Below are 21,351 nucleotides of genomic sequence, written 5' to 3'. Positions count from 1 at the left end.
AATAGTATGAATCTGCGTATCATTGTGATTATGCGTGTGTTCGTATATTGTGTAAAATACAGGTTCTTTTTGTTAGATTGTACAGTCATAAAGTGATACCCGTGACACATGAATACAAACAGACATTATTAAAAAATAATATACTTGAACGCTTTTGTTGCTTGCTTGATAAATTATTAAGTTTGGATAGGTGTTCACTCTTTTAGTATATTCTTAAGAATAGTTTTCCTTTTGTTCTGCATGTTATCTACATTTGCACCGTGTATGTACCAGGAAACAACAGAGGAGGAAGTTTTAAATACGATCTTTTATCATTTCAAAACCCACTGAAGGTTTATTTTATCATAAAATAATATTCTGTCATAACAACACACCTGGAAGCCAAAATGAGTTTTATTAGTGTCTTATGCTATTTAACCAGGAAATAAAGGATGCTATTATAAGAAAATACCTGATGAAACATTAATTCACTAATTTGTTTATTCACGAAAAACTTTTTTGTTTGTTTGTTTTAGAGAGAGAGAGAGGGCTCAAGTGAGCTAGAGGCAGAGAGAGAAAGAGAGAGAGAGAGAGAGAGGGAGGGAGGGGCTCATGTTTTTAACCAAAGTAGGGCTGGAGCTCACCCGAATTGGGGCTCATGTTCACATGATGTGGGACTCGAACTTGCTAACCGTGAGATCATGACCTAAGCGGAAATCAGATGCTTAATGACTGAGCCACCCAGGTGCCCCTATTCACCAAATACTTCTTAAATTAAAGATACTTATATTGCCATATATGGTTCCAAAGGTGGCTCTGAATGGACAGACAAGGTCCTATCCACATAGGAACTTCTGCTCATTCTATAACCTGCTCCTCCTCTTTCTCCTTTTTCTAGTATCTTAAGCAACAGATTAAAAAAAAAAAGTTTGTTTGATATCCTTGATTGTCTCTATTTAAAAAAATATTTCCTCAATCCTTGCTGTCTTTATTATTTTCTTTATTCTCTATTCTCTTTGGGGTAATCTGATCTTATTTTTCTAGATTCATATTTTGAAAAGTGAAGTCACTAAGATTTTTTTTCTAGTAGTATTTAAAGCTCTAAATTTCTTCTAACTTCCGTTTTATCCACTTCCCATAAATTTTGATATGTTGCATTTTAATTGTAAGTTTCTTTAACTTTAAAATACATTTTAATTTCTCATTGAGGTGTTTTCTTGGCCTTTGGGTTATCTAGAAGTATGTTATTCAGTTTCTAAATATTAGGTGATTTTCCAGATATTATTTTGCTGTTGATTTAGATTATCATTGTAGTTGGAAAACATATTGGGTATGACTTGTTTTATGTCATAGAATCTGGTGTATCTTTCAAATGTTCCTTGAAAATTTAAAGAGTTTTCTGCCAACTTTAACTCTAGTGTTACATGAATGCTGATTAGATCGATGTGTTTGATGGTGTTATTAAATTTTTATATACTTGTTAATTTTTTTTCTAATTTTACTATTGACAGTGTTTAAAAATCTCTGCTTTTAACTTTGGACTTGTGTTTTTCTCTTTAAACATCTATTAAATTTTGCTGCATGAATTTTGAAGCTTTGTTATTAGGTAGGTAAATATTTATAGATATTATGTCCTGTGTTAAATTGACCCTGTTATCACTATGAAATGACCCTCTTTTTTATGATGATCTTCTTAGCTCTAAAAATTAATTTTTCAGGGGCACCCGTGTGGCTCAGTCGGGTAGGTGTCCAACCCTTGATTTTGATTCAGGTCCTGATCTCATGGTTAGTGAATTTGAGTCCTGCATCGGTCTCTGCACTGGCAGTGGGGAGCCTGCTTGGGACTGTCTCTCTCTCCCCTCTCTTTTTGTCCCACCCCCACTCATGCTGCCTCTCCCTCAAAATAAATGAACAAATAACTTAAAAAATAAAATAAACACTATTTTTACATATATAAACATAGCTACTCCAGCTTTCTTTCAGTGTTAAGCATATGAGAGATTTTTTTCATCATTTTACTTTGTAACTTGTGTCATATGTTAAATTTTTTTTTTTGTTAGAACCATATAGTTAAGTCTTACTTTTTTAAAAAATCAAATGTGATAACGCATGCCTTTTAAATGAAGTATTTAGGCCATTCATATTATTGTGACATTTTCTTTTGTTTGAAAGCCTTCTTTAAAATGTTTGTATTGTTTTTGTGCTGGTTATGAAGATTTTAGGTTTTTATATATTAAATAAAATCTTAATTTCACTTTACTTATGAAACAGATATTCACTAGGCAAAGGTCGGGTGACAGTTTTGTGTTGTTTTATTTTGGTTTGGTTTTTCAATGATGTTAGAATAATTCAGATAAAAGAATATTTTTGTTTTGGTTCTTTGAAATATGTATTTTAAAAGTACTGTAAGACTTTTCTACTAATTTTATTATTTATGCCATTTCTTTGTTAATGTTGTTTGATCGTATTTTTTTTCTTTACTGTGAGTTATATTTTCCTGATCCTTGGAATGCCTGGTGATTTTGATGGCATGCCAGATAAAGCGAATTTACCTGGTTGGCTGCTACATATTTGCATTCGTAAAAGATATTCTTGAATCTTTTTACTTGTTTTCTTTCTCTTTTTTCGGATGCAGTTAAAATGACTTAAAGTCAGTCTCCTTGGGTCTTTGTCTGGATATTTCATAGCTATCAAGGTAAGGTCGTTCTTATTACTGGATCCAATGTCCATGAATTAGGAGGCTTTCCACCGGCCCTGGGTGTGTTTTGGCACAGTTCCTTCTAATATTTAGACCTGAGGTAGTTTTTTTTTTCTCTGGCATCAGGTGACTCTGTACCTGTGCCCTAATTTGTACTCAGATCCATAATGTATGATGAATTTCAGATCTTCAGTGTTCTCTCTAGGCAGCTTTTTCTTCTCTACCCTGTGCTACAAACTCTGGCCACCAGGACTTCCCTGAATTGCTATTTCAGTTTCCTGAACTCAGGGGACACCTGAACTGTGGCTACTTCCTGGGTTTCTCCTCCTCATGTTTGGGATCTCTCCGGGTAGGAAGCTGGGACAATTTTACAACTCAACGAATTTTTCTTCCCTCCAACTCTTAAACATCACCAAATTTCTCTGCCTGTAATCAAGTGTGTTTTGTGGACCACTGTTTCATACATTTAGGTTACTCTTTCGGTTGTTTCCGATGGGAATTTGTTTCCTGTTATTCCATTAGAAACACTTACTTTCATTTTTTTTGTTCAAATTTCAATTTTCAATTTAAAAAGTATGGCAAAACTTTAAAAATATAACCAACATCTATATCCCTTTCACTTAGATTATTTACTTTTTAGTGTGTTGCCATATTTTCTCACTACATATTTTTAAATCATTTTTTTCCTGAATTATTTGAAAGAAGTAATAGAGAGCATGATCTCTCACTCCTTAATACTTTGGCAAGTAGCTCATAAGGAGAATCATGTAGCCCAAATAACAAAAGCATTCTGTTATTCCAATGATGTAAAAGCAAACATCGCCTGATGTTTCTGTTTACCAAAAGAGAGGAAATAAATTCATCAAGCCAATAGTTGAGAATCAGAAACTAGGCATTGAATTAATTTGTTCTGAATTAGATATTGACATCTAGAAGATACACGCCAGCTAATGAGAGTAGGGGTGATAGAAAATAATAAGAAAGCAGAGCTTAAAACATGCAGTCTTTATAAATTATGTGATAAACTCTGCATTGCCAAGAATCTGAGGAGTTAAATATTAAGAGTTTAAATGAAGTGTCTTTGTATTCTTAACTTCTCTTATTTGCTAGTTTGTAGAGAATAGATGTAAAGTTGCAGAAGAGCAAACAAAGCAAGACAGGGGTCATAAACTGTGATCCTAATCTAGGGGAATTATGGTTACCTGACATAGATTACTTGCTGAGAAACATAGAAATATTTGATTTAATAATTATGAGAAATTATAAGGATCAATTGCTGACTAACCAGATACATAGAGTAGAGGAAATAAGGAAAGTTTCAGATATATTTGAACTGGATCATTAGTGGTTTTACTTATTGAAATGAAGAAGATAGATTGGGTTTTCTTTTTTGATGGTTAGGAGTAATGAACATTGGTTTTTGAGATGGGCAATTAGTAACACCTCTCTAGTAGGTATCTGTCACTATGTAACAAATAGCTCCCAAAATTCCTGTCCTAAAAATCAATGAACATCTTTATCTCACACATTTTATTACAGTTAAGAATCCAAGAGTGGTTTAACTGGACACTTCTGGCTCTGTGCCTCTTATGACGTCACAGTCAAGATGGTGGCTGGGCCTGCAATGATCTGACTCCTTGACCAGAGCTGGAGGATCCACTTCTAATGAACTCAGTCAAATGTTTGCATGCTAATGTTGATTGAGGCAGAGACCTCAGTTTCTCACCATAATTACTTCTTTTTAGAGCTACTTGAGTGTCCTTATGAACGGCACCTGGCTTCCCCAGAATGACTCATCCGAGAAAGAGCCAGGCAGAAGCCACAATGACACTTATTACCAAGCCTCAGATGTCACACAGTATCATTTCCACAATAATATCCTGCTAATGACACATGTCAGCCTCATTCAGTGTATGAGACGGCTACACAAGGCTGTGAATTTCTGGACAATAGGGCCTCTTGCAGGCTGACCATCATAAACCCTGTTTTCCCTACATGTTTATAACCAACTGAAAAGTAGATATAGGAGTGTATTGGCTGTTGAAACTAAATGAGCAATTAGCAGGATATTAGTAGGATAGTTAATATATCCTTGAGTTGGGGAAATGGCTATTTATTCATTGCCATGTCTAGGTAATAGCAGGCTCCTCTCCTGGGTGCCGCTCCACAGGACAAAGTAGAAAACTGACCAAAACACATAAATATTGTGGAGAGCCTGGCTGAATCTCAAGAAGAGAGCTCAAAGCAACCAAAGAGATGCACGAAAATCCTGTCTTTTCTACTGGAGCAGGAGTAAGAGAAGGACAAAGAATAATTTACTTTAATATTTCTAAGAAAATGACTTCTAACTAGAAGAATAAGGTCAGAAACAAAACAATGATCTTGAGTTTGGTACTTCTAACATATCTTGAAAGTATGTATGTGCAATACCATGTCTTGATCTCATTCAAGGAACTAAACTGGAGATAAATAGATTTAAAAACATAACACCCTACACACAACTGAGATTATTAACCTGAGAGTATAAGGAGAGTGAAGTAAAGAGAGAAAAGTGTCTGGTAAACACTTTGTCACAGAGAAATATTTATACTCTCTGTTCTTCAATATGGGAAAATCACAGTGTAACGATCACCAAAGCATTTGACATAACATTGACGGACTTTTTCAGTCATCTTTACTGTGTCTTGCATAGTAGTTCAGAAGTGAAGCTCAGTTTCTTTTACATAAAATAACAAAGATGATATGGCATACAGGTTTTTGTGCACTCGTGCATACACATGGATTAGTCTTCGGAAACCTTTATGAAGAGATGGCTAAAAATTGATGTCTGCACAGGGCTGATACATGCTGGAAAAGGAAATAAGTTTTCGGTGAGTAAAATTGACAGGGTTTTTTAAAACAGAAAATTGTTTTTAAACATACATTTTTGGGGGCGCATGAGTGGCTCAGGCAGTTAAGCGCCTGACATCGGCTCAGGTCGTGATCTTGTGGTTCCTGAGATCGAGCCCCACATCGGGCTCTGTGCTGACAGCTCAGACCCTGGATACCTCTTCATGTTCTGTGTGTGTCTCTCTCTGTTCCTCCCCTGCTCGCACTCTGTCTCACTGCCTCTCTCTCAAAAATAAGAAAAGAATAAAAAAAAAATTAAACATACATTTTAATCTAAGAAGGTGTTTTAAAGTATTTATATATTTATTCTTAACATTTTGGCTTGGCATAAGCAAATGTTATATATGAATTTAGTTTGTATGTTTGATGATCATTGGTCTCTCTTATCATTTTCTCCCAATTTTAAGTAAATACTGTAAGTTTAGAATTCCTCTGCCAAGCATGTATGGAGAAAAGCAGGCTGTGTGTGTCCAAACAAAGAGCAGAGTCTTGTACTCTACAAATTTTGTCATAGTCATTGTGTATCACAATATGGCATAATGCAATCATTTTGCTATTTCTATCTCCATGTAATAAATTTGTAGTTATATTTGTTGTACTTTTTATATAAAATTATGCATCAAATTTCAATAACACTTTCCTATAATTAAGTTAATTGCTCTGTTGTTTTTAATTCAAGAGTCTCTTTCATTTCATTGTGCCCCCGCTAGTGTTTTGTCCTTATAATACTTAAACATAAAAAAGAGCGTTATGTGGCCAAAAATATTTGTGAAATTCTAGACTAAAGCATGTACTGTCTAACAGTGTTCTGGAAAAGAGATGTGAAAAGATAAGCAGTGTCCAACAATAGGTGGGCTCAATACCATGCAAAGAGAATCGGGGAAATAGGGGATATATTTTTTCTTTGTTTTTTTTTTTTTTAATGTTTATTTATTTTGAGAAAGAGAGCAACCACTCAGTCAGGGGAGGTGCAGAGAGAGGAAGAGAGAGAGAATCCCAAGCAGGCTCCACACTGTCAGTGCAGGGTCTGATGTGGGGCTCGAACCCACCAATGGTGAGATCGTGACCTGAGCGGAAACCAAAAGTCAGACGCTCAGCTGACTGAGCCGCCCAGGCGCCCATGTATTTTGTAATTTAATATACCATTGAAAAACTTAGTTTTCAGCAAAGTCAGCATCAAAAACTTATTTTTTGCTGGAGCAATTGTTCGAAATGATTTAAATAAGGCAGCTATTTGTGACTGTCCATTGAAATGCATAGTATTTTGGGGGAAATTACTCACTATTATCATGTTTAGAGGATTAAAAGTAATTTGATATGCTGAAAATGCCCAGGAAACTGGGAATGGTTATTATATTTATTGGCATCTAGAGACATCATACAGGATTTCTGTAAATAGTATAAGAGTATACTATAAATAGTATAAAGTATAAATTGTACAAAGGATCAACTGCTATAAATTTGTTTCTTCTAGATCAGGTTAGCAATTTATTTTTTGTGTGTTTATGTTCATATTTAATTAGGAAAATTCAGTATATATTTTGAGATGACTCACTTGCAATTTCTCCATTTCTTTCATTTAAGGGCTTAAAATCCACTAAAATCAGCTGACCAATTTGCCACTTACTTTTGCATTAGAACTTTTTAAAGTTTTTAAATTCCGGTTAGTTAACATACAGCACAATATTGGTTTCAGGTGTACAATATAGTGATTCAACACCTCCATACAACACCCGGTGCTCATCAAAAGTGCCCTCCTTCATCCCCATCACCTACTTAACAACCCCCGTCTCTGGTAACCAGCAGTTCTCTATAGTTAAGAGTCTATTTCTTGGTTTGCCTCTCTGTCTCTTTTTCCCCCTTTGCTCTTTGTTTTATTTATTAAATGTCATCTATGAGTGAAATCGTATGGTATTTGTCTTTTTCTGATTGACTTATTTCATTTCACGTAATAATCTGTAGCTCCATTCATGTCGTTACAAATGGCAAGATTTCATTCTTTTTTTATGGCTAAGCAATATTCCATTATATATATATATATATTTATAAATATGTAAGTATATAATGTATATAATATATAATAAATATATATTTCATATAAATATTTTATAAATATATTTTAAATATTATATATTGTAAATCATATATATTTCTCTATGTATATTTCTCCCTATATATACATATATGTGTGTATATATACATACATATACATGTGTGTATATATATATATATATATATGTATGTCACATCTTCTTTATCCATTCATGCGTCAATGGACATTGGGCTGTTTCCATAATTTGGCTGTTGTAGGTTATGCTGCTATAAACATCAGGTACATGCATCCCTTTAAGTTAGTATTTTTGTATTCTTTGGGTAAACATCTAGTAGTGCAATTGCTGGATTGTGGGGTAGTTCTATTTTTACCTTTTGAGGAACTTCCATACTGTTTTCCAGAGTGGCTGCACCATTTTATTTTCCCACCAATAGTGCAAGAGGGTAACCCTTTCTCCACATCCTCCCCAGCACCTGTTGTTTCTTGTATTGTTGGTTTTAGCCATTCTGACAGGTGTGAGATGATATAGTTTTGATTTGTATTTTCTAGCATCATTTCACAAATTAAAAAAATTTAAAAAAATTTTTTTAATCTTTATTTTTGAGAGAGAGAGACAGAGTGTGAGTGGGGAAGGAGTACAGAGAGAGGGAGACACAGAATCTGAAGCAGGCTCCAGGCTCTGAGCTGTCAGCACAGAGACCGACGCGGGGCTCGAATTCATGAACAGTGAGATCATGACCTGAACTGAAGTCAGACACCCAACAGACTGCGCCACCCAGGCACCCCTCATTTGACAAATTTTAAAATGGTTTCCTACTTCATGTTTCCTTACAATCGCCTTTTTATAGAGTTACCAATTCTTTAAACCCACATACTTTAAATATCCCAAAGCTTTTGTATGTTTTACAATTGTCTTGAATCTTATTTTTTCTTTCATTCAGATTTTAAATTAATAGTTGTTTTTGTAGCAGAAGCATGGAAACAAAATGACTTCTAAGATAAGTTCAGTTTGCACAAAGATGTATTGTCTTGCCTAAAGCATGGTGATAAATGTTTAAGATGCTCGCTCATATTGTTTTATATTTTAATGCCTCCCAGACCATGCAGCAGCACATTTAAAACTTAACAGGCATGTGCAGTAATGAATTGAGACAAATATTCCATGGTATTTCTCTAAGAATAATCTCACTTCTAGCAACATCTACTGAAGTCCTCATTAAATTAAATGATTTGTTACTTACAATAGGATTCACGTGACTTCAGAAATGTTGAAGTTTCCAAGACAAATAAAAATTTAGTCTACTTCTTTAAGGAAAGTGTGCTCTTAAAATTTAACCAATCTCATATAGTACAGGTACAGAATACGTTGAAGTCTTACAAATACCTGAAGAAGTTACTGTTAAACTTCAAGAAGTTATTCTGTTTCTTAAACTGTGATTATATTGGCATGTTTTTTTTTCCCATGGAATTCTTTAAAACGTTTTTTTTTTTCAGTATTTAGTCATAATTAAAATCTCACACTTCAGAGAACTTTCTAGAAGTCTTCAAGATTACTCTAGTAACTCATTCCTACCCATTGTACAAAATTACCAAATTGTATTGAAACAGTTTACATATTCAAAAGGATGTATATGCAAAATACTAGAAACCAATTTAAATGTATGTACTCTTACAGAAATACCTCATTATGGCTTAAGAAAAAAAAAAAACCTACCAGCTTTAATAACTGATAAAGCATACAGTTGAATATAAGTTTCCAAAGTATAATCAAGAATATAATCAAGCTTTAGTATCTTATGAGTAAATATCTTGAATTTTATGAAACCACATCTATATGTATAGGGTAGTGTTATCTGCTTCATTACCATTATGAAAGTTGACTTGTTAAGCTGTCAAGGATGTGATATGGTAATGAACAGATAATTTCAGATGAATTGCAATCAGTCAACGTTCCCCATAACTTTCCAGGCTTTTCCTCCTCAGATTATTAAGTTAGATATTATAATGTTGTCACTTAATGAATTCAGATCCGTGGGGTCATTTTAGACCATGACAGGAATTTAAAGTAAAATTAATCATTTAGTTATTTCAAAGAAAGCAATGCATTCAGTGTTCAGCATGAAAATGCAAAAAACTTTGTTAAAACTATTGAATATTCCACATTTTTAATATTTTTAATAGATTATTTAAATGATCATGTGTAAAGAAAACACTTGTTCAGCCATATATGCTGTATCGCTGTATGAAAAAAATACCTATGAACATAGAAAATATTTGATATATGAAAATTATATGCATGAATATTTATAAGATGTTTATAAACTTAAGGTTCATCTATGAATTCCTTCATGCTAGTACTCAGCGAGTTATTTTGAGGGTAAAAGGAAATAATGTATGTGAGATAACTTACTCACAAAATTAATTAGCTAAATGGTATATGCTGATGGTTGAGTTTTAAGAACTCTAACGACTAGGCGACGAGGTTTGACGCTGAGCATCACGGAGAGCATGGCAGCGAGCTGCTGGTGACAAAGGAGCCGCCATAACCTCGTCAGTATTTTCAGAAATAATGACTGTTCTCTAGTTATATGAGGATTGTTTCTGCTCCTCTTGTTTTGAATATTTGGACTTTATTAGTCATCCCATCACTCCTCGTTTTCCCCTATTCCTTTAAAAATATACTGTTTTGCTGTATTTATATACTGTCTTTGCTGTTAATTTTTTTTTTTTTATTTTAGCAGTTGTATTTGGATTAAGCTAAATACTTCTAAATGTACAAAATTTAAGGAAATACACTTTCTGGAAGCTTAATATATAGACTACTCAAATTGGGATGATGGCTAATAAATAGGTTAACCAAATTATTTCCCTTGACACTGTAAGGAAAGTATGATGATAAGGTTGATTCTCTGGGGAAGAAAATAGAAGCATGCAGCTGAGCTATATTAATGGTAGGATTGCTGTTTAACAAAATTGTTTTGTTGTTAACTCTCTTTCTGTTTCAAAATTAATAAAGACTCATCTGTTTTCTTCCCTCTCTGTCTCCCATTCCACCCTGATCCCTACCCACCTTTTAATTTCCTTTGTCCCTATGGCCTTAGTCATGTGACCTAGTTTATGACATTTGATTGATATGGTTTTGTGCAAGAATATATACCCACATAACTGTGTGTGTATGTACATGTATATAATGAAATACTAAAATACTTGAAAATGGAAAGTGATAAACTGATCTTTAAGTTAAATTCTTGTTTTGTTTTTGTTTTTATTTTATTTATTTTATTTTAGATGAAACAAAGGAAGAAGTGAGAAGTTAAATTTAACTTTTAATTGGTGGCAGGATACAGCCGCCTCCCCCCCCACCAATGCCTTCATTGGCACTTGTGGGGTTTTTTTTTTTTTTTTTTGGTTTGTTTATAAAATTCTTTGATACTAAAAGTTATTGAAAAGAAACTTTTGTATTTCTGCACTTCATTAACCGTTAATAGTATGGTGCAATATTCAATTAGAAAATCATAGAGAAATTGTTAGTAAGTAATTTAAAATGATATCGAGAAAATGAATCGGGGTTGTATTGTCCGAATGTAACTCCTCTTAGCAAACAAATCCCTTGGAATAAGGGACCAAAATTTCCTAGAATACCTGACATGGAGGAAAACTTGTGTTTGGAAATGAACAAGAGAGGGGTTTGAGGAAATTATGTATAGATTATGCAAAAGTAGACTGATTATCTTGTACATTACTGATGTAGCTTGCAATTGAGCAGCCGTTCTTCCTATTACAGTTGAAGATGAATTGGAAGGGTGCTTTAATCATTTCCACATTTGAAAGCTTTTATCTTTCTCCATGCTGGCCGGCAGCTCTAGCTTAGATCAGTAAGGTCTGTGCCTGTCCAGATGCACCGTATAATCAGCGCAGGAATCTACCAGGGGATCAAACAACAAAAAGTAATTGGCATGTCCATGGCATTTTTATCTCTGGCCTTCAACTGCTGTATTCATTCATTTCCTGGTTGTGCTTTTAGTATTTGACACCAGTACCAAAAAGTGGTCATTTGTTCTTTAGTAAATAGGATAATCGTATACAACACCGAAAAAATAGACATCAAAATGGGCAGTTCAATGTCAAAAGAGCTCTAATCCTCCGATCATTCTCATTCTCTCCTAAACAGCTGCTAGATGAACAAAATCATTTTTTAAAAAGTCAGTGTTCAGAGTGTAGAATTTATTAGTAAGAACCGACCAAGTTAACGCTCCCAAGAACCACTACTAACAACATGGCGGGAAAGCTTCTGGAACGGTTGTCGGGTACTTCTGTGTGCCATTGCATGAAGATAGGTTGGCGTTGCAGAAAGATGTGCTGTTTTTCAGCTGGCACGTATTTCCTTGGCTTTTGAATTCTTAGGGAACATTCTAATATGGGGGAGAAGGGAAAGGCAAAGGGCAAAACGTTGAAAAGTCAAGTTGGCATTTTCTATTAAGCATGGAATCAAGTCTACTCAGCGTGATATAGCTGGAGACATGGCAGGACATGGCAGGACAAAGGAGGAGGCAGTGTGGCTGGGCCCTACCTAGCTAGCATGTGCTGGAACGGCTCCATATTGGCTCCAACAGTGACTTTTGGAAAATTTTACAAGTTAGTTGTTAAAAACACTCATCGAACACTGAGTTTTACCAATTCAAAATAAATTAAAATACACTAAACATGAAAGTAGTAAGCACTCCAACTTATACGTCTACTCCACATTCAATAAAGTTACACGGCTTAAAATCATGCATTGTGGTGGTATTTGCACCAAGGACACAAGCAAAATGCATACTGGTTTATTTTTTTTCCTGTAAAACCAGTTACGAAATATTTACCAGCACATAATGGCTGGACCCGGAGCCCTACGCTGAAAGCTCAGACCTTATTCTTCAGCTTCTAATGCTAAGATGATCTTGCAAGCTAGAACAATAAATCTCCGTGGCAAAAGATAAAAATGCATGACTACAAGGACGTTTATCATCAATGGAACTTGGATGTGGAATTAAACTTATATATATAGGAATTTAAAGTGACTTATATTAGGTGTGCCTGGGTGGCTCAGTCAGTTAAGCAACCGACTTGGGCTCAGGTCACGATCTCACAGTTTGTGAGTTCGAGCCCCGCGTCGGGCTCTGTGCTGACAGCTCAGAGCCTGGAGCCTGCTTCGGATTCTGTGTGTGTGTGTCTCTCTCTCTGCCCCTCCCCTGCTTGTGTTCTCTCTCTCTCTCTCTCTCTCTCTCTCTCTCTCTGAGATAACTAAATATATTTTAAAAAATAAATGAAGTGACATATTCTAACATATGACCCGTATCCAGTAAAACACCATTGTTTAAATATAAGTCATCCTCCTTCTGAAATTTTTGATGGAAAAGCCTTTCTGGATTCTAGTCTTTGTTAATTTTATCATGCCATGAATTTATTTTTAGCAGATAAGAATTAATTTTCTTATATGATCTTATTATGCTGTGATACAATTATGGCAGCTATTATTGTGCTAACATTACAGATTAGGAAATTAATACTCACTGAGATAAAAAAAATCCCCCAAATTTAAACTTTTTAAAAAAGGTACATGCTTCTTGACAAAGACAATAACCAATCCATCTTTTTCCCTCATTGAGCAGGCATCCCTTAGAGGGAAGCTCATGACTACAGTATATTTATTATTCATAAATAATAAATAAGACATCTATGCTTTATAAATGAATACATTTATTAAGCAAATTATATATAATCTCTGCTCTTCTGGAGTGACTATAATATTGGCATAAAAATCAAGACAAGTAAAACAAAATAACAAATCAATAAATGAAATTTCACAAAGTATGGAAAGAACAGTGAATTAAAGCAAAGAAAGTTATACAATTGAGCATCATTAAAATGAGGCTATGAATTGAATTAAATGAGTCATTTTTAAAAGGCCTCTGATAGAAAATGATACCCCTAGATGGCTTAGTCACCTTCTTCCTTTTAATAAAACTTAGATGTCCCCTGAAGATATTGCTCTCACTAAAAGCTGGGGTAGAGACTTTGTTCCTCTCACATGTCCCTACCTGATATACTTTGTGCCAGGAAACCCTGTCTTTCCCCGAGCCTCAGGGAAAAGAATTCTTCACAGACAACCACTCCCATTTCCAAATCATTCCATTTCCTTTCTTCAGATACTGTGGTTGGGATTCTTGCCTTAAGACTGTGCCATCATTGATTACTCATAATCGATCTAAGATAATAATTTGCTCAAAATAATACTAACATTGTATATGATTATTTATGTTCATGTGTATATCTTACATATTAAGTTCCAAAAATGCCAAAAGAGCTCCCTGGGACTATCTTAAGTTGTTAGAAAACCTAACTCAATAGAGTATTTGTTTAAATATTTCCATTGTGCTAAACACAGAAATCCTGAAATGCAATTTACAGACTTTTTATTTAAAGAATCTCCTCCAGTTTCCTTGTTATCTATTTATTTAATCAGACAGAGGGAAACATAAATACCATTTTTCTACCCTAACAACTGATTTAAAAAGTTTGTGGATTTCTCGTGGCTAATTAGAGATGGAAGTAAGGAAATAATAAGTTTACATTTAACAATAAGAATGCTAATATCTAATTCCCTGCTTATCTTCTTTCCTTCCTCCAAAATTAAACATAGTCAGAAACATTCATATATTAAGATGATTAGAAAAGTACAGCTAATTGTTCATCATTTAAAATGAAATGTATTAGAGCCTCAAAGACAAGAGCTACAGGATGATTAGTTTTCAATAAATATACTTGCACATCCATCAATGTATTAGAATTCTCTAGTTCTCCAAGAATTTGACTTGGAGAACACTCTGCTCACTCCAGGTTTGCTCCCCGCTATAAAATACAGCTTTTAAATCATAAATATTAATCAGGCCCCATATCAAGAACTCCAAAATATTTTAAAATGATGTTATGAATAAATATGCTTTTATCCTTTTTTTCCTTGGAAGATGGGTAGTATGTTAATATGTTCAAAACATGTACAGTTAAGATGCTTCACCAAATACAAAAATTACTAAAACAAGCAGATATGGTTGTGATAATTTGCAAGCAGTGTATTTTTGCGGATCCCATCTCTACTTCATATCTGGGAAATATCTAGAAATATAAAAACGGAAAGAAACGTAACGCTCTTCTGAAGATGATGGACTTGCCGTGTCACAGTGAAAGCGATACATGTTTCAATGTCTGTTTAACAACTGAAAAGCAGATATTTTGAACAGAGGTGGCTTGATTGCTTTATATGTTGTTGTTCCACGTAGCATTTTGGAATATTTCTAAGTGGGAAGAAACAGACGCAGGAGTGACGTAAGTAAAATGATGTAGTAAGCAGCTTCAAGTACTTCTTTTGTGCATTCATGTTACCAAGAGAGTAAAAAGAGAGCCTACAGAATGACAGAAAATATTTGCAAAAAAATATCTCTGATAAGGGTTTAATATCCAACGTATATAAAACTTATCACAATTAAACAACAGCAACAAAAAAGGACAAGCAAACTAATGTAACAAAAGGTCAAAGGACTTGACTGTACATTTTTGTAAAGAAGATTTATAAACAGTGGCACCTGCGTGGCTCCGTCGGTTGGCCCTCCAACTTCAGTTCAGGTCATTATCTCCCCGTTCATGAGTTCGAGCCCTACGATGGGTTTGCTGCTGTCAGCGCAGAGCCTGCTTGGGATTCTCTGCGCCCTTTTCTCTCTGCCCCTCCCCAGCTTGCACTCTCTCAAAATTAAAAAAAAAAAAAAAAAAAACTTTAAGAAAAGACATATAAACAGACAATAAACACATAAAAAGATTCTCAGCATCATTAGTCACTAGGGAAATCGAAATCAAAGCCACAATGAGATACCACTTCTCATCTACTAGGATGGCTATAATTAACACATACAAACAAACAGCATGCTTTAGTAAAGATGTGGAAAAATTGGAACCCACGTATATTGTTAGGAATAAAAATGGCGGGTCCACTGTGGAAAATATTTTGATAGCCCCTCAAAAAGTTAAATATAGAATTACCATATGACACAGCAATTCTATTCCTAAGGGTTTGTCCAAAAGAATTAGACACAGGAACTCAAACAGGTATTTGTCTCCAATGCTCATTGCAGCATTATTTAAAATAGCCAAAGGTAGAAGCAATCCAAGCGGCTATCCACAGATGAATAATAAATGAAATGTGGCAATGGAATATTATTAACCACAAACAAGGAACGAAATACTGATAAATACTCCAACATGGGTCAACACTGAAAACACTATGCTAAGTGAAAGAAACCAGATATAAAAGGACAAGTGTTGCACAACTCCACTTCTATGAAAAATCTGGAATGGACAAATTCCAAGGACGGAAATGATTACAGGTTATCAGAGACTGAGGGAAGGTGAGAGTGTGGCTTCATGCCCAATGGATACAAAGTTTCTGTGTTGGGTAACCAAAACTTCATGCCTGTTGCACAACAATGTGAATGTAGCTCAAGTCACCAAATTTTACACTTCGGATGTTTAAAATGGCAAATTTCATGTTGTATGTTACCAGGGTAAAATATTTAAAAATGGGATTGATACAGAATCAAAAACTTGACAGCTAGAAATTAGCCCAGAGTGTTCAGCCAAAATTATATCAAGTGTAAAACGTATAAAATGCAGTTTGACGTGAAGATATTTTGAAAGTAAGGCAAGCAAAAGTAGCTTAAGAGCCATGTTTGTTTATTTTATGGATTCTGGAAAATCAGAACTCAGAGCATGTTTCTCTGGGATACCTTTCTTCAGATATGCATGAAAGCAAGCTGTTCCACTGTATACGCACACGGATGAGGTTGATTCAGAGGGATGCAAAACAAGTCTCAGAATGTAAATGTCACATTGAGGGCACCTAGCGTTTGACGTGCTGGCTTGCCTATCGCAGTGGGACATCTAGGGGGCACCTCAATGAAGGGAACGAAGTGTGTGAACTGACTCCATAGGTTGAATTTGTTCTCCTGGCTTCACCACCTTCGTATCCTAATGTGTTTTACGATGTTTTCTCAAGATAAGGTAAATTTATATCATGTGAACCTGTTTCTCTGGAAGTTGGCATGAAAACTGCCAAAGATGGATTCAAAGATGATGTCACTATATTAGCAAGCCTCAATGTCACCACTCCAGAGTGAACTTATAAACATATTCCCTCAGAATAGGCAACAAAATCATTCTTTTGAGGTGCTCCGATTACATCTCATACCTTTTCTATTGATTAATCTACTCCATCCTCCCTAGACCCAAATCTTCATCACTGAGTCAAAATATGTAAATCGAAGATTTATATGTGTATATAAATCTAGGTTTATCTTCATTTTTACACTGGAAATGCATCTAGGTACATAATACATTTTAAGTGCAAATTAACGTTAAAAAAGTACAATTGGAGAGTCGATTTACCAGGGGAGGTGAATCTAGCAACACCCAGAACAAGAAGGCTCATAGAAAATATGGAGAATGTTGACTACAGAACAAAATTTGAGAACAGGAAGAACAAAATGCCACCAAAATGTCATAAGTAAATTGCAAATGATATCTTTATAACATATCTTAAGCGTTATATTCACTTACTTAATCATATTTAACTTATCACGCATATATGGAGCTTAAGAAGAATTAACATTTAAAAAATCAAAGCAAAATAAATGTGGGAACACATGATCATGGATTAGTTATCAGATATTACTGAAACAGAGTTAAGGTAATAAACAGTCGGTCCTCAACTTTTGCCCAGCTTCCTGTAATAAGTTAATGTGTAAAATATGTTAAAAGAGGATGCAAGGAAAATTGAGTAAAAGAATGATAAATGGATTTCACATAACTTTTTTTGTTTTAACTAAAATATAAGAAAAATATTTTACATATCCAAATTTTAATAGCCATGATTAATAAAATATTAGAAAACGAAATCCTTTATTATTAGCACTGAACCATTTTCCATCACATTCCTGTCTGACTTCCCTAGAGGCAGTTATTACCATGAATCAGGTAAAGTACCTCTTGACCACTCACCCCACGTCTTTCTCCCTGTGATCTGCACAAGCCAGCAATGGATATCAGTTAAAGCTTTCATAGAACACACATTTCTTCTGCATGAAAGGCAATAGTAAGCATTATTTCAGGAAATCTGCAAGAAGAATAAAATAAATCTATTGGAGAAGTAGGTATATACCACATCTCTAAAGATAAACAGATACTAATTTCAGTTATAGTTATTATTTATTAAATATCAAACACAATTTTAAAACAAAGTACATGTATTAATTATTTCATTATATTTCTCTTTAAAAAATGCACAATGTAAGTAGCTTTATTATCTTTTGTTCACATAAACTTCTAAAGATCCAGTATATGAGAAAGGCTTGGGGTCAACCACAAGACTATCTTATCTTACTTATGAAGTGGGTCCTATGGAAAATTCTGAAATAAATTTGGCATCAATTTTAATTTTTCTTTTTAATTAGATTACGTGCGAACTACTCTTTAAGGGCAACTTATTTATATTTAGTTAGATACTTCTCTTGTTTTAGCTGAATATCTTGGGGAAAATAGGATAGATAGGAGTGGGATGGATTAGAGACAAGGCAGAAGACATAAGAAATTCTCATAATGGCATAGATTTTGGAGTAATTTCAAACATGTAAGTATCCCAAGATCTTTCATAAGAATTCATTGGCGGTGGTTCAGTAGCTTAAGTGTCTAAATTCGGCTCAGATCATGATCTCACAGTTCGTGAGTTCGAGTCCCATGTTGGGTTCTGTGTTGACAGCTCAGAGCCTGGAGCCTGCTTGGGATACTGTGTCTCTCTCTCTCTGCCCCTCCCCCACTCATGCTCTGTCTCTCTCTGTCTCTCAAAAAATAAATAAATGTTAAAACAATTAGAAACATAATTCATGGGTTAACCTTTTAAATCACTATGAAGTTGTCTCTGTTTATTGTATATGAAAAAGAGATATTTTATGTCATTAGTAGACTTTATATATTTTTTCCCTTTCCTTTTAAGCTTGCATACTACTTTATGTAGGAAACCTACTCCTGAAAAGACGATCAATTAATAAATGAACTTTTTTACAGGTGACAATGATTGAAAACATATTTTACGAATTAATATGAAATTACCATTGTAAAACTTGAGTTTGAACATACCAATTATCTTTAGAATATGGAATATGTTTTAAAATAAAGAACAAGAATGAGCAAGCATAATATTGAGGTGGCTTTATCAGTAGCTTTTCATACAAATCTCTAAATCATGCTTCAACTCTATGTATTTAACGTAATCCAGTGCTCCCATTACGTTTGAATGATGGAGCAACATGGCACATTTCTACTGATGCAAATATATAATTTAATCACATTGTATAGAATGCCAGCTAAAACAAAAATAGTTCAATATCAAGCATCAACAAAAAATGCTACCTTGGAAAATTATTCAAATAAAAGTGATGTGTGAGAAATTTCATGCTTCGGTAATTTGTCAGAACAACTGATATATATTTAGACATACATGAATATACTTTACACCCACATTTTACCTAACCTGCTCATTTTAACACATAAGCCAATTAAATTAAGTCATTCTCAAAGTGATCTTACATTGCTAATTTTCACAGAAATAAGTCAAGTTTTTCCTAGTCTCACTATTCTTTAAATGGTGGTCGCATAGTGGAAGAAACTCAAAGTGAATAAGCACGTAATTAAAGATAAGACATAAAAATAAAAGCTACAGTTTAGTAGCTCTAAGTTTATTGATTTTTGTATATTGTACTTTTTTTGGTTGATAATATTGTGACATTCAGTAACAAATTTCTTCATATAATGGACTCACTGCTAATATCCAAGTAATTCTAGTATTTTCTATAATATTTTTTCAAAAATGTATAATGAATGCCTTTCTATTATAGTATCCCAGTGTGCTGATAAGATCTTATTGGTAGGTATAAAAACTCCTCTGCTCACCAAGAAAATCACTATGATCACACTTATTTTTTTTCTGATGAAATTTACCCAAATTGATCTTGGAAAGGCAAATGTTTATCATCCATTTATTCACACATTCATTCATTTGTTCACCAAATATTCCCTGGAGATTTTCTCTCTGTCAGCATTGTTCTACAGCCCGTTTTTAGTGCTGGGACACACACAATATTGCCCCCGTGACTTCTGTGGGAATAGCCCAACATTAAACAAAATAAATATTTGAACTACGTAGAAGTTTACAAATATATTAGATCTGTGGCAGGATGAGAAATAGTGTTTTGAGAAGTCAGAGTTCATTAGGATATTATTAAGGTGATAAAGGAATTCCTTTGAGAAGGTAATATTTTATCAAAGAAGGAAGTGAAAGATAGTGATGTGATTCTCTAGGGGAAGAGCATCCAAAGCAAAGGAAAAGAACGTACAAAATGTCTGGGTTGGGGGGCATCCTCTCTATTAAAAAAAGGCTTCAAAGGAGTGGGCAAAAGGGAGAGAGAAGCAAATACAGACAAATGATGCAGGGAGAAATTGTATTGGCCATCTCAGGCCTCTGTATACATTTTGGTGTTTACTTTCAGGAAGAAGGGAAGGGGGGAAGCTATTGGTGGGTTTTCCACATGACATGGCTTCTGTTTTCTCAAAATTACTCTGACTGCTGGGTTGCGAATAGACGATGAGAGAACAAGGAGGGAAGCAGGGTGACCAGTTATTACCTTCTCTTGGATCCTGTGAAACATCATGCAGACTCTCCATCAGGGATAAAGCACTCATTTCACAAGTTGCTGAGAGGGTTGGCGGCTGATGGCTTCCAGATGAGTCGGTGTGAGGAATTTCCCTTGGCTGGAGGAAGACGCTCACCCAAGGCTTACACCTGGCCCCCGAACTTCAGTTCAGTTTGTCTCTGAGGGTTATCCCAGTCTAAAACTTCCTGGATGGTTGGTAAAGGCTTCTTGCAACTGAGTCACATTCCAACTTTCTCCCTCCCCCTGGTCATGCTCCCAATTATTTTTTACAAGTGTTGTTCTAGAAAGCCCTCCTCAATAAAATGTGTGCATATGTCTCCATTGCAGGGTCTGTTTTCAAGGTAACCCTACCTGGGACAGATTTAATTGCAATAATCCAGGCAAGTCATCAGGGCGTGACCAATGATCTTTATATTGCCTGATCCCTTGCTTAATACCTGCCCATCACCAGGATTTGACACTTCTGGTTTCTCTCTTCTTCTGAGAGGATTTGCTCATTTGGTCTTCAGAATATTAACTTCATCTTATTTTCCACTTACACACATGGCCAATCCTAGTCAATGTTCTATTTCATTCTTCTTCACATTCTGGATTCTAAATGTCACAGTGTCTCAGGGTCTGGTCCTTCATCCCTGTCTCTTTGGTAGCTATCCTCATTCCCTATACATTGACGAAGTTTCAAGTTTCTCAATTACACAGGTGAAAATACTTGCTGTCATCACTTATTCTTTTCTTCCTTTCATACCCTATGATGAGTCTTTCAAAAAATCTTGTTAGCTCTACCTTTGAAATATATCTGGAATTCATCCACTTTTCATCATACCATTGTCTCCATACTGTCCCATCGACCATCGTTCCACACCTGGGTTATTTTAATAGTTTCTTAACTGATCCCCCTGCTTCCATTTTTGCAGATGCTAGTGAAGCCATAACTGCTC

At 34.7% G+C, this 21,351-nt stretch overlaps 1 long non-coding RNA gene across 2 annotated transcripts; it reads right to left on the bottom strand.

Annotated features, from left to right (window-relative positions):
* Positions 1-451: 451 nt before the first annotated feature.
* LOC132683890 (uncharacterized) lies at positions 452-20,959 on the bottom strand. Of its 2 annotated transcripts, XR_009612456.3 has the most exons (4): positions 20,384-20,959; positions 17,706-17,820; positions 5,356-5,524; positions 452-685 (listed from the first exon to the last, which is right to left on the bottom strand). It is a non-coding gene; the product is annotated as an uncharacterized LOC132683890 (long non-coding RNA). The 2 variants fall into 2 exon arrangements; XR_009612455.3 differs by lacking the exon at positions 452-685 and having other exon boundaries at positions 5,335-5,524.
* Positions 20,960-21,351: the final 392 nt, after the last annotated feature.

The sequence above is a fragment of the Panthera onca genome, chromosome C2 (assembly GCF_046562875.1).
Source record: "Panthera onca isolate mPanOnc1 chromosome C2, mPanOnc1 haplotype 2, whole genome shotgun sequence".
Classification (NCBI taxonomy): Eukaryota; Metazoa; Chordata; class Mammalia; order Carnivora; family Felidae; genus Panthera; species Panthera onca.
This window is presented reverse-complemented; position numbering and strand designations above follow the sequence as displayed.